Source organism: Colobus angolensis, unplaced genomic scaffold (assembly GCF_000951035.1).
Source record: "Colobus angolensis palliatus isolate OR3802 unplaced genomic scaffold, Cang.pa_1.0 Scaffold74, whole genome shotgun sequence".
Classification (NCBI taxonomy): Eukaryota; Metazoa; Chordata; class Mammalia; order Primates; family Cercopithecidae; genus Colobus; species Colobus angolensis.
In genome coordinates this window covers 2,754,265-2,769,621 of record NW_012121154.1, presented here as the reverse complement: position 1 = coordinate 2,769,621, position 15,357 = coordinate 2,754,265, and the positions used below count along the sequence as shown (strand labels likewise).

At 33.9% G+C, this 15,357-nt stretch overlaps 1 protein-coding gene across 1 annotated transcript in view; it reads right to left on the bottom strand.

Moving 5' to 3' along the window:
* SEMA3A (sema domain, immunoglobulin domain (Ig), short basic domain, secreted, (semaphorin) 3A) overlaps nt 1-15,357 on the bottom strand; it is a 521,740-nt gene that overhangs the window by 329,813 nt on the left and 176,570 nt on the right. Inside the window, exon 4 of the mRNA XM_011927683.1 lies at nt 9,253-9,337. The gene's annotated coding sequence lies outside the window, so the exon portion shown is untranslated. The remainder of the gene's footprint in view (nt 1-9,252; nt 9,338-15,357) is intronic.

Sequence of the window (15,357 nt, the reverse complement as noted above, 5' to 3'; positions counted from 1 at the left end):
ATCTACATAGATCTATGTGCAATGATCTACAAGTCTCAAGTCTCACTTTTGTTAATGCCCTGCTGCTCTATAATGATTTCTTCACCTTTGTTATTGTAAGTTCTGGCTAACTGTTGGTTACATTTCCACTAAGGAGGAGGGAGTGGGACAGTTTTCATAGCAACTGTCTCATACCTCAGGCAAATTCCCAATGACTGTGGGTAGCACTCTTAGACATAAATTGTTGCAAAGTCCAGTTGTAGCTCAACAGGGATTTAGTTTTAATGAAACCCAGATGAGCTGCAACTGTATTTCAGTCTATACTCCCACTTCAGCTCTAGTCAATTACCTATGGTAATAGGAGGACAGAAATAACATGAGTAATGAAATCTGCAGATAATCCCAAAGCATCATTTTAGCTAATAATTCCCAATCTCTCCTGTATTAAATCTCTTACTAAAACTTCTTAGCATGTATTAAAATGGACAGATGTGAATCTTTGTCTCTTCCTATGGTAAAGATGCCAATAAATTATAAAATGGTCCTAAAAATATGGCCACAAAAGAGGGAGAACTGATTAATTATTGGCATTGTAGATGTTTATTTTTGGGAACCTCAGGAAATTATTTCTTCTGCCTATCAAACCTATGGAAACATATTGCCATCATTCATAATAACATTTGAGTTAAATAAACCTATGTAAAATTATGTAACTATTTATTAAGAACATGATATGAATTCTAATTAAACCAGACAGATTAAGCACAAAAGTCAACCTCCCCTCCTTTTCTTAACCCCAGGAAAAGCATAGCAGAGAATTAAAACAAACAAACAAATATATTCATCCATTAAGACAAGGGGGAAAGATAAAGTGACCACCTCAACATAAGATTCCAAGGAACTGGGGGAATAATGAATTCACATAAAATTTATTAACTTAGCAAATGGGAGTTAGAGACCTCTCAGGATAAGCAAGCCCATTCACTCTAAGGAAACTGGGAGATAATCAGCACTTATGGCATACTCTACCAGAAGAAGAGATGAGGAGGCAACAGTTCCCTACACCTTGTTCCAAAAATATCAGTAATCAGCAGATATTTCTCCTTTGTCAAATATTAAAGACACTAGAAAGCACTGAAGAACTTTCTACATATTATCTGTGATGGTTAATATTGAGTGTTAACTTGGTTGGCTTAAAGAATGCAAAGTATTGTTCCTGGGTGTGTCTTTGAGGGTGTTGACAAAGGAGATTAACATTTCGGTCAGTGGACTGGGAGAAGCAGACTCACCCTCAACCTGGGTGGGCACCATCCAATAAGCTACCAGCAAAGCTAGAATAAAGCAGGCAGGAAACGATGGAAGAACAGACTTGAAATGTCTTCCAGCCTTCATCTTTCTAGTGGGCTAGATGCTTCCTGCCCTTGAACTTCAGACTGCAATTTCTTCAGCTTTTGGACTCTTCAACTTACATCAGTGGTTTTTCAGGAGCTCTTGGGCCTTCAGCCACAGACTGAAGGCTGCACTGTCGGCTTCCCTACTTTTGAGGTCTCGGAACTCGAACTGATCCACTACTGGCTTCCTTGCAGAACTTACAGAACTTGCAGAACTTAGCTTGCAGAACTTGCAGGCAGCCTATTGTGGGGCTTTACCTTGTGATTCTGTAACTCGATTCCTTTTAATAAACACCCTTTCATATGTATCTAAAACAGTACATATATATATATGTACTCTAGAGAGCCCTGACGAATCATTTGGTAGTCCTGAGTAAAAAGACGGATACACTTCTTGGTCACAGCAGTCTAATAATCTACAAAACAGCCTCTAACCTCTTTCATACCCAGTCTAACTCCCACCCAGCACAGTACTTTCAAAAATGGCTTTATTTCTTACTTATAAATACCAAAGGACAGCTTAGCATTACTTGACCATGAGGAAAGCTGATAATATAATGAACAAAACCCTCCAAAATCTCTAATGTAAAGAGACTTGTAGGAAATAATGAGGAACGTGAAGACCATGTCATGTCAAAACTATGATATTCTCTAGCAGTAAGAAAATGCATTTAATCTATTAAAAACAAACAAGCAAACAAATGAATAAAACTATTAAAAACTTACGGCTGGGTGCAGTGGTTCACACCTGTAATCCCAGCACTTCCGGAGGCCGAGGCGGGTGGATCATCTGAGGTCAGGAGTCCAAGACCAGCCTGGCCAACATGGTGAAACCTCGTCTCTACTAAAAATACAAAAAAATTAGCCAGGCATGGTGGTGGATGCCTGTAATCCCACCTACTTGGGAGGCTGAGGCAGGAGAATTGCTTGAACCAGGGCGATGGAGGTTGCAGTGAGCCGAGATCATGCCATCGTACTCTAGCCTGGGCAACAAGAATGAGACTCAGTCACAAAAAAAAAAGAAAGAAAGAAAGAAAAAGAAACTTAGGAATTAAAACTATGATAACTGAAATAAGAACTTCAGTAGAAGTGTTGGAAGATAAAAGTCAAGAAAGCTTTCTCTTTTTTTTTCGAGACGGAGTCTCGCTCTGTCGCCCGGGCTGGAGTGCAGTGGCCGAATCTCAGCTCACTGCAAGCTCCGCTTCCCGGGTTCACGCCATTCTCCTGCCTCAGCCTCCCGAGTAGCTGAGACTACAGGCGCCCGCCACCTCGCCCGGCTAGTTTTTTGTATTTTTTAGTAGAGACGGGGTTTCACCATGTTAGCCAGGATGGTCTCGATCTCCTGACCTCGTGATCCGCCCATCTCGGCCTCCCAAAGTGCTGGGATTACAGGCTTGAGCCACCGCGCCCGGCCTGGAGAAAATTTTTTAACCTTGGGGTAAGCAAAGGCATCCTAGATAGTACTCAATAGCACAAGTGAAAAAAATAAGAAGAAAACCATACTGTACTTCATCAATAATAAAATTTTTGCTTTTCAAAATAAACTGAAAAAGAAGATCACAGAATGGTAGAAAATATTCACAAAACACACACATGCATATATCAAATAATTTGTCTTCAGAATGCATAAAATGCTCCTGTAATTCGATAATAATAAGTCCAGAAAGTCAATGAAAAAGATGAGCAAAAGTTTTGAATAGGTACTTAAAGAAAGAAGATATGTGCGGATGGTAAATGCACAAATTAAAATATGCTCAATATCATCAGTTATCAGACATATACAAATTAAATACCTATTTAGATACCACCACATACGCATTTAAGACTCATAACATGAAGTTTTGCTAGGATGTAGAGCAGAGAACAGCAAAATTTTTGTTTTAAGGGCTGAATAGTAAATATCTGATGCTTTGATGGCCATAAGGTCTCTTTCACAATTACTCAATTCTGTCTTTGTAATATGAAAGCAGCTCGTTCATAAACAAGTGTGTCTGTATTCCCATATATTTCTATTTACAAATAAATCCAAATCTGGCTTAGGAATTATAGTTTGCAGAGCCCTGATGCGGAGCGACAGGAACTCTCACACACTGCTAGGGAAATGTCAAACGGTACAACCGTTTTGGAAAACTGTCATTTCTTCAAAGTTAAACACACACTTATCAAATGACCCTGATTTTCCAGTACACGTATTTTTCCAAACTAAATGAAAACACATATTCATACAAAGCCTTGTATGCAAATACTCATAGGAAAGCAATTCACAAAGGACAAAAGATGGAAACAACTATATATCCATCAAGTGAATGAATAACCAAATGTATATCCATATAGTATATCCACTCAATGGACTACCATTCAGTAATAAAAAAAAAAATCAACTACTGATACACGTAAGTCATAGATAAATGTACAAATTATTTGTTAAGTGAAAAAGTATACACTTACATTTATATACTTATTTACATGAAATACAAGTTAACGAATAGTATCGAAAGAGGAAAGAGGAAGAATTTTTCCTGGGTGATAAAAATATTCTAGATTTTGCTTGTGATAATGGCTTAAAAGATATACACTTCATTAAAACTCAAGAAACCTGAGCCCTTTAAAATAGATGAAGCTTGTTTCATTTAAATTATTCCTCAATTAAGTTAATGAAGAAAAATAAACATGTAGAGAGGACTCCACCAAAACATTTTTACACACCTCAAGGAGTTTTATGCAGAGTGCTTTGCCTTTCATATATATATCAACAAATATTTAGCCAGCCATAAAATCCCCTTCCCCAAACAGAGTGGTTTTCTGAAGTGCTAGATTAGATGTGTATTTTAAAAATTACCCAATCTTTCTTGCTCCATTAATTTTACTCATTGACAGATTTTAACTGGTAGAACAGAAGGTCACAAATTGATTTTGTTCACAAAAACAAAAATTGCTGCTTATGACAATGATAATAAATAGTGGAAATAATGGAAACTATCAAAAGATCCACAAAATAAATGAAAAAGAAAGTTTAGTAAAAGGAATATCTGGAGAGCCAGATCTTATCACATAAGGGCAACAAATGTAGAATTAGATTTGGGGTTTGGGGTTCTTGGTTTCTGTAATTTGTATTCATCTGTGCCCCAATTTCTTAATGTAAACACTGAGATGACTTTTCTAAGTTCCTTCTGGCTCAGAAATTCTGTAGACCTAAAAACATTTAGTATAGATTATCAAAGAAAAATAAAAATAAAAGAATAGTTGGAGGAAAGAAGAACTAATTAGCCAGCAAAATAAATAAATAAACTACTCCATCTGAATTTGAAGTTGGACTTGTGAAAACATGCAATGAAGTTTTTCAAAGAGGTAAGTGACATTCCACACCTACTCATAGCCATTCCAATCCCCACCCTCACTGGGCGCAGAGGAGGTTAGGCATGTATGCTCGATTTTCTTAGGGGCAAACTAAGCCTCTAGGCACTCTTTATGACCCTGTGGGCACTAACATTAGAGTCAAGGCCATGAGGTAAGAACTTGCTACTTGGCCGGGTCACCAAGGTTGCTTGTTACTAAAACTGAATTTGAACTCACTTGCAGCATAATTTTCTTAGCATGCCCAAGCCATCTCTTAAAAAAAAAAAAAAAAAAGTCTAGGAATTTTTAAATAGGGAAAACATATTCTAGTTCCATCAAACATCTTGTAAGTGGTCAGAAAACAGACTGAGATATAAATATGGTATAAGGTAAGACAACTTATTTGAAAATCAAAATTAAGTAACAATTAGTAACAGCTAAAATAATAGGTGAACATATTGACTATTCTTCGTTTGGAAAAAAAAAAAAAAAGTATTAGTTTGTTAAACACGGATGGTCCCCGACTTGGTGCTGGTTCAATTAAAAAATTTTTCAACTCCACAATGATGCAGAAGTGATACACATTCAATAGAAACTGTACTTGACTACCCATACAACCACTGGTTTTCACATTCGGTATTCAACAAATTACATGAGATATTCAACGTTGTATTATAAAATAGCTTTGTGTTAGATAATTTTGTCTGACTTTAGGCTAATATAAGTGTCTGAGCATATTTAATGTAGTTTAGGCTGTGCTACCATGTTTGGTAGGTTAGTTGTATTAAATGCATTTTCGACTTACTATATTTTCAACTATGTGTGGATTTATCAGAACATAACCCCATTGTAAGTTTGGGAGCATCCATCCTAACATTTCCTAGATAATTTTAAATGCTCTTAATGGTTTTGTTTTAACTCAATTCACTGGCAATATTTCTATACCAAAAGGTTCTTATTCTTTCTTTCACTCACTCACTGAAGTAATATTGTCTGTCCCTTTAAACTGGTGTGTGGAGGCAGGCATAAGGAAGGAAAAAATAGAGGTTCATAAAGCATTCAAAAGAAGCTCCTCATGGAGGAAGGTGTTTAAAAACCAGAAGCATGGGCAGAAATGCTTTAATTTACAAAATAGATGTATTTCTGAAAAATGTGTGAAGTAAACATTCAATTATACAATATATTGAAGCAGAAAGCTCTGAAGGATACTGGGAGAAGGCACAGAATCAGAAGTCGTGTTCTAGTTTCTAATCCTGGCTCTGCTTCATTAGCCTTATCCAAGTCACTTACTCTCTCTGAACCTGTTTCCTCACCCAAAATATATGGGTGATTTTCTATCTGCTCCAAGTACTTCACCGGATTATGAGGATCAATCAATAATACAATTTTTGAAAAGTGTTATAATAAATAATTACTTGCCAAATAAAGAATGCTTTTCAAAAAAAGAAGAAAAGTATTTTTCACTTCAAAAAGCTTACAATCTTGAAAAGAAAAATAAGACATACTCAAACAATCATTAAAAACAGAATGCTTTTACAAATAAGATGAATATAGTTTCAAAACTAATCACAGAAAAGAAAAAACTATTTCAAAATTCAATTTATAAAATATTTCAAAATATTTGGATAAGTTTAAGCAAATAAAATTAAGTACTACCAGCACTAATATATCAATGAGAAAATGAAATAAGGTAAAATAATTTTCTCAAAGTCAAATAGTGATACAGCTTGGAATTCCAGTACTATCTGAGTCTGTAGTGCAATTTCATATGAGATCATTTACATGCAAACCAGATCAAACTTATTCAATGATCATATAAAAATAAATGCATTTAAATTTAAAATAGCAAATTATATACTACTGTTGATCTTAGCATTCTGGTTTTTATCTATTTCCTTGTTATCTACATATTTTCAATTTCACTTTTAGCTAATGTGGAATTTTATTTACTTTCCACTTTTAAAATAAATGCTTGAAATCTTTATTATGAGATTGCTAGTAAGGCATTTGTATATATTTAATCTAGAATTTGTTTAGAACCAAACATACATGGAGTCATGTTGAGGGAATAGTCAACCATGGCAGAACTATTCTGAGATTTGGACGAGGAAATAAATGTAACATGGATCCTGCTATGTAGGCATTGCTTAAGCAAATAAGTTATTTACTGATAGACAAGAAAAATACATTGTCTATGTTTTTAAATCATTATTTATATAAATTATTTCAAAACTCATTTGATATGTTAACAATTATTTTTCAGGTTACTTCCTTTAAAAAAAAATAAATAATAGATAAAATGAAGGTCTGATAGTCCCCAATTTGAGATGACCAGATATTTTCCAACAAATTGATATTTACGTATGCTAGTTTATATGTGTGTTACCCAAAACTTAAAATCATAAATTAAGTTCTGCAAATAGTTTTATTAGATGCAATATCCGGAAGCAAAATTTCATCAGATTTTAGTTCGATTTGCTAAGTATTTTATAAATTTTCAGTGGTTGACTTCTATACACTATCATTTTTCAGTTCAATATGTATATTGTCAATCGCATTCAGTCATTTAAGACTCATCCATATGAGCTCTTGATGTTTTTATAAATTAATTTTTAAGAACTGGCTTGATTCCAAATAAACATTACAAGACAATGGTGGCAATGACAGTGACACTAGGTCTACGTATAACTTTGGCCTTTATAAATTTGAAACAGATTTTAATTAGTACTCAGGAAATTCATCTCATGAATCTTGCCTCCTTTACTGGTGAACTTGGAAGCAGTTGTAAGTGGAGGAGCAGAGGTTTATTATTTACTGAAAAAGGAAGCAAGTGTTTAGTCTGTGTGTGTATGATGCACTCATGAAAAATAACATCCACAAAATTAGTATTGTGGAAGTTTGAAAATTATTCTAGCCAAATCATGACTCTAGACACATATGTATTTTTTCATATATGTATATATGCACATATAAATTTACATATACACGTATATATGTCTGTATAAATGAACATGTATGTATTAGAGAAGTGGCACGACAAGTCATTTTCGAAGTTTTTAGTGCTCTACCAATTCTAAAGATATGAGGTCTATTTCCCATAAAAGCATCAAACATCCTTACCAACTTGATATGAACTCTAACGATTTCAACATACTTCTTAAATCAGTAAATTTTTGCCTTATGTGATAAATGTTTTTGTGTCTGTAAATGATGTTTCCATATAACGTTACATATTTTTTCATAAAACTTTTACTTTTATTGGTACTAATGTGGATAACCTAGAGACAAATGTATTCACTCACATTAAATGGGAATAATCATCCAGTTAAATCAAAAGAAACCCAATAAAATTGTGAATTCTTCAGATTTACTGTAATAAAAATCAAAACAAAATTGACAAATGAATTTCATTCTACTCAAACATTCATAAAAAAGAAACATATTTAAATTAAGTGTTATTTTCTCTTAACAGTCCCATACAATATAGACCTTCAAGAATATGTTTTCATTTCTTTGTTCATTGTAGCCATTCTTTCTTTTTTTTTTTTTGAGGAGGAGTCTCGCTCTGTCCACAGGGCTGGAGTGCAGTCGCGGGATCTCAGCTCACTGCAAGCTCCGCCTCCCGGATTTACGCCATTCTCCTGCCTCAGCCTCCCGAGTAGCTGGGACTACAGGCGCCCGCCACGTCGCCTGGCTAGTTTTTGTATTTTTAGTAGAGACGAGGTTTCACCGTGTTAGCCAGGATGGTCTCGATCTCCTGACCTTGTGATCCGCCCGTCTCGGCCTCCCAAAGTGCTGGGATTACAGGCTTGAGCCACCGCGCCCGGCCGTAGCCATTCTTTCTAATAGCAACATATGTAACCATGGTGGAATGCTAAACTTAATATTGCCAAATTTTCTTCCTACTTTATACAATGATATGAATCCTGAGAAACCTTCATGGTTGAAAAGCGTTAAAATAAGTAATACAGGATGTATACATTCGGATTTCCTGACTGTATTTTACTTTACAGGTGATATTTCAATCTCACACGCGAGGTCAAAATTAAGATGGTGTAATACATTATAAACTGACTTTTCCACCCTCAGTGTGGCACTCAGCCTTTGAGCGGATTCTGGATGATAGTAACCATATGTGGGCCAAGAAATGTAGAAGGGGCAGGTTAGCCAAAGGATTTTTGTGGATAGAAATATGCTCACATTCCAGCTATCTGTGCTCTGTGGCTCCTGGGGAACATCACAAACCCAATGAAATTCCCAAGTATGGAGTTTTTGTTTTTTGTTATTTTTTTTAACAAAATGGTGGTAGCAATCCACCTCTTGAGATTTTGAATGGCAATTCCTACAAACTGATTTTTATTTTAAATGTTGGAGCCCTCTCATCTACCCAAGTAATTCTACAGAAGATTATATAAACAAAAAAAGAAAATGCTCTTAATTTTTAAAAATTATCTTATAAGTTATATGCCGCAGAAGCACAGAAGTATCTCTAAATTTTCACTAAAACTTACTAACATGCAAATGTGTAGAAGTTTAATTATCTTACCTTCTTTTAGGAAAAATTCTTAATTCCTGAGGTACATGTGTTCAGTCCAACTTGTTATTGTAAGTACCTGGACACTTTAAATACCCTATAAAAATAAACAAGTTTATTCTTAAAATTTAATATAAATGAAACAATTACCAATCAATTAATATATGCTCCACTTAATTAAAAGTCAGTTTAAATTTCTTCAAACAACCCCTCTGTGTTGTGTGGAATAATGTAATGTATGAAGGTAAAGGAACTATGGAAAGCAGATACTGAATTTTGCAAACATTTTACTCTGGCTCATCCAAACAAATGACAATTTGTAATCACTAATCGGATTTGATGTATTTTGAAATAATTCATTATTTAGGCTCTAACTCTACTAAAGAATAACTGATTTATTTGAGAATTAGGTGAAATACTAACATGCTCTATTGATTTGCCCATAATACTATGATGTCATTAACATTTTTCACCTCTGATGATGAAAGGCTCACACTGACAACCCAGCTGAGCAGTAATTTCATGGCACTGTTAGTAAGTAACCGGATTTCACTTTAACAAAAGCTTTTCCTCTTTTTCTGGATAAATGAAATACATCAAATATTTAAAGTAAATAGAAATTTTAAATAACTGAATTTTTCAAACGTGAAATTTAAAACATGCTTTGGAAAACTTCACTATACTAAAATAGATGCTTTGTAACATTAGTTGTACACATTTCATAGTTGAATAAATAATGTAAACAACTTAGAAAAGAAAATAAAGACAATTCAAAGCTGGACCAAAGAATTAACATATTTGACAAAAAAGTAAAATTTGGTGAAAACAAAAAAGTATGAAATGGAGGTTCATTAGCTAACTTATTAACCTTATTAAACATTTTAATCTTATTAAAGTAAAAGAAAAAGATACAGATTCTAAAGTAGTGTGTCTTTCCAATCTTTGTTTTTTTCTTACTGTACTATTTTGAGAAATACAGAATATTTCTATATTACCATATATTTAAAAATTGAATATATTATCCTATATGCATTTTTCAGCAGACATTTATTGGATCCCTTACGTTGTGATAGGATTAGATAAAATTTAGTGAATTAATTTAAGCAAATAATTTATGCCAGGTGTATAGGTAAGTTATCAGAAAATGGTACCCCAAATGTATATACAAGCATTTAAAACTCAAATGTCAATACCATACCAAACATCCCTTGGATACATGCATCATGAGATGCTGAAATTATTTGAAGCTAGTGATTAGATGAAAAACAAGTTCTTTGTGGGAAAGGAGTCAATCAACTGAGGAACTAGACTTTTTGAAGACTCATCTGGGTGGTTATTAAATTGCTATAATATATGACAACAATGGAGTTGAAGAGACTGACAGTAAGCTACAGCTAAAATCTTAACAGAAGAGGGGAAGGGGCCAGAGGTTGGTGGAAGACTTCTCTAAGGGGTAGTAGCAGAGTAGCAGAGAATATCTACTGATGTCTGGAGAACACAGCTAGGAGATTTCAGGGAGGAGAAATGGTACTGATTAGGAAGTGGCACTGAGGAGCAAAGAACATTATACCAATCCCAATCTCAGTAACTTAAGTGGAGTGTGAGAAAAATATCACTTTTTTTTTTTTTTTTAGATGGAGTTTCACCCTTGTCGCCCAGGCTGGAGTGCAATGGCACCATCTCAGCTCACTGCAACCTCCGCCTTCCAGGTTCAAGCAATTCTCCTGCCTCAGTCTCCCAAGTAGTTGGGATTACAGGCACCTGCCCCCACACCCAGCTAACTTTTGTATTTTCAGTATAGACGGGGTTTCACCATGTTGGCCATGCTGGTCTTGAACTCTTGATCTCAGTTGATCCACCTGCCTCAGCCTTCCAAAATGCTGGGATTACAGGCATGAGCCACCACACCCAGCCAAAATATCCACCTTTTAAAAGTCGGTGTGTGATGGAGAGTCATCAGGCTTCATTTGGGGTGATGATAAGGGGGAAATATACAGAATGAAAGATAAAAGGGCTTTGTTGTTGAGTTCCAGAGAGGACAGTGAAAGAGTATCCAGAGACAGAGAAAATTAGAGGATGAGGATTAGAGTCTTAGGGATCAGGAATGACTTGGAAGTTCTGAGTTCCTTCTGGTGACTGACACAAAATGAGAAAATGAACATGATGAGTTAAGTCCTAATTTTTCCTAAGCAGACAATAGGGATGAGGCTATGGAGGTCAGTGAGAACAGAGAGATGGTTGTAAGGTCATGTCAGGAGTGTTCAGATTGTTCAGGTGTCCACTTAACTCTTGATGATGGGCTTCTCTGACACAGCAAAGGGTGTGTAAATTCCTCTTAACTTCTACTGATGGACTCCTCTAGGCTAGCAATGGGTCAGCCTTTCTCCCTTGATCCTAACTAGCAGTGGCCTGTAGAACATATACCACACGTAGTCTTCTTTCTGACATACTCAGTGTTATGAAATAATAGGATAGAAGGAATCCCAGTATTCATTTGCTTGGGACGATCAGGGCAGTCTTCTGTATTGGTAACATTTTATCTGAGACCTGAAGAAAGACTATGCTGATATTTTAAGGAAGTGTTTACTAAACCGAAGGGGCAATAAATACAAAGACCCTGAGGCAAGATCATGCATTGACTATTCCAGAAACAGCAATAAAGTCAGCAAGCAATGTGTGAGGGAAGGGTGATGAGAGAAATAAGAAGATGTAAAATAAAATATGGTTATAACTATAAACCAAATTTAAATAAGAAAATAAACTGCAAACATTGGCAAGATCTATAAAATGCAATTCTTATTCTAAAAAAGTGTATTGATCAAATCAAAATATTGTAGAAAACGTACATAAGCTACGTTAAATATAATTAAAATAACCTAATTACACAATGGAGGTTTTAACTATTTCAGGTATCTCCATTCCATATTGACTCAATGCAGTCATCATATTGGTCGAAAATATCACTCTAATACACAAAATATTGTTGAATTTAGTCCTGTAATGATAATTAGAATATACATGTCTGACAAGAAAAAATACACATCTTCTCTAATAATGTAGAGAATCTGCTGGTACAAATGAGTTTTTCACCTATCTTTGGGGAAATTATGTGAGCCAAGCAGGTACTGACAGATACAAAATAACTGATTCAATCTGACAGTTTTTTTTTTTTTTTTAATTCACATCATATAATTTTTCTTTAAAAAAAATCTGTCAAAAGAGGTTCCATTAGTGTCAGGTAAAGATTCCTAACAAGCATACTTTTCACTTGTTCTAAAATGATAGTAACAAGTAAAACTTAAATGGGAAACTCCTACTACAAATAGATGATAATTCTTTACCTTATCTATTTCTTTTCTTTGATCCTGGTGTTCTCCTGGAAATTCTAAAGGAGTTGTGACTTAGACAAATCTGATGTCTGCTAGTTCTTACAGGGCCGTACTAAGAACAAATAAAATATTATGCTTTCTGCTGTACTTGTTTTCATTAAGCCATGATTTACTAGCAGTTAGAACTGCAACTTACACTGGTCATTTTCGTTTAAAATAACATAGTGAAATTATTGGAAAGACTTAAAGCTGTCATTAATATTGTTAGAAAAGTTCATTCCAAATTTAAAATATTTCCCTCTCTTTCTCTTCTCTCCATCCATTTCGCCTTCCATTTGTCTCTCATGAGAGGGTGGGAAGATGAGGTAATTTGGTCAATAGACATAAATAAATTAAAAATGAATCAATTAAGGTTTAATTTCATTTCACATGCAGATTTCCAAGTGATTTTTATTAGAATTAGTAGATGTAATATATATATTTTTATATAATGTTATATATTATTATATATTTATAATATATAATATATATTATATATTATATATAAATATATATATTTCTAATGGCTTGAAGTTACACTGAATATTGAATGTATACTAAAATTATGTAAATTTAAGTAATTTCAAACAATCTTATCTTTAAACATGCAATTTCAATATTTTATTAATAATCTGAAAATACTTTTTAAACATACTATATCAGGCAAGGTTTCAGGTACAAAATTAAAATAGACATACAACCAAAATATAACCTTTTGGCTGGCTGGGACTTGTTTTTTAGTTGCTTCCATACCCTCAGTGAATAGAACAGTGCCTTCAGGGAGTTGCATTAAAAAATCTCTAACCAATATACATTTTGTGTGAATGTCTCTATTAGAATAAATGTATGTATTTGAGTAAACCAAGGAATGTGTTCCCATCTCCTTTCCTCTGTTTTACAGAGGGAGTCACACAAATAAGTTAGTACATTGTAGTATGTGATGAGTATAATGATGGCCATATATACTGAATGCTTAGCAAATGTAGAAGTAAGAATCTAAATCAGATTACAAGCGTTTTTGTGCTCCCAAGTCTGTGAAGATAAGATTAAAGATGAATGGTAAAGATTTATGGTATACACTTCAGGGGTTGATATATATCTTAGGCACCATAGACCATTGCTCAAGGAAGGCAAGTACACTTTTCCAGTACCCAGAAAAATAAATTGTGAAAAATGCTTTAGTTTCTATTAAAAAAGATATGCAAATTAAAAACTAAGAAATTTTAGCTAAATGTCTATTAATTTACCCCTCAAACTTATCAGTTGCTCAACTGAAACCTTTTCATAGTGAGATTTTCTCCCCTTGCAAGTATCTCCAAATGTGCATAATAATTATTTTTTAAGATTACAGACAATTGTAATGAAGTGAAAACACACATTTATAAAATGTTTTCCAATTTTTGCAAGCATGAAAACTCATAATGTTTAATATTGGGCAAAGGTAAATTTTCATATATTTAAAATATTATGGGGTGACACCACCAAAAGACAGAAATGACACCTAGGACATCAGGCGACCTACAACACCTCTGTATCATCTCTTCTTGTACTGCCTCTGACGCAGGCTGAAAATAAATGTAATTGGTCCTGAATGTGTATGGCATCTATCTTTTAAGTAAGCAACTTCTAAACCTAATTTGTTGTTGATGGTCTCTAGAGTAGAAACCTGAAACTCAAAATTTCATCATTTTTTATTTTTCAGTGAGATCATAAAGAATATACAGATAGAAAATTAACATATGTGTTCTTCATTTAAGATTCTTTAGGAAAATTGCTGCCTTAAATAAAGTTCTTAGTGCCTTTTTCCACAGACTTTACATCAGCCTGGACAAATTTCTTGGGACAGTTTTTGTTCATGAACAGATCATGAAGAAAGCCCCAGTGGTAAAAGATCGTTCCTGAAAGTTTTTTAAAAAAATAACACTGAAACAATATTTCCTTTAGAAAATAAACAGAAATTCTATAAACTATCATACAACATACATTTCAATGTTTGAGTTTATTCATATATGACGATCTTGTAAACTTTCATACATATGTATTTTATAATATATACACATTATTTACATTTATATATACCTTATGGAAATGTACAGTATTAAATACAAAATGCATATCCACAACACATATGCATATGTACACATTTGTGTGCTTGTACACACATGCGTGTACACATTGACGCTTTGGAGAATCCTTAGTTGATTTGCACATGCTTTGCTATCATTTTAACTTGGTAACCTTTGAACCTAAATCACTCAAGTGCCCAAGTGTTCAGTACCACCAACATTTCTGGAATCCCTATTTCTTTCAGAAGATATTTTGATATTCTAGTATATATATATACACACACACACATATATATATGTGACATATTATATATATTATATATGTGTATACATGTGTATGTGTATGTATATTATATATGTGTGTGTGTATATATATATATTTCCTTATTCTGAATATATGATTCCTGATAAGAGAGTCTTTCTTGACTACAATTCTGAACCTTGGTACAATCACTATTTTGGAACCTTCCTAATGCTTGCAATGTCTCCTATTCTAAAATTATTTGCAGTATAGTTTTATTATTCTTCTCTTTGAAATATTATGTATAAAATATTTCTCTTTAATCAGACTATCCACTTGACTGTAATTACATCATGCATTGGTATTTGTCATTGTTTTTTGAGAATATCAGCTTGATGATTTTTAAGTACTTATTTTTTCTGAGCTTCTGTTGTCGTCCTAA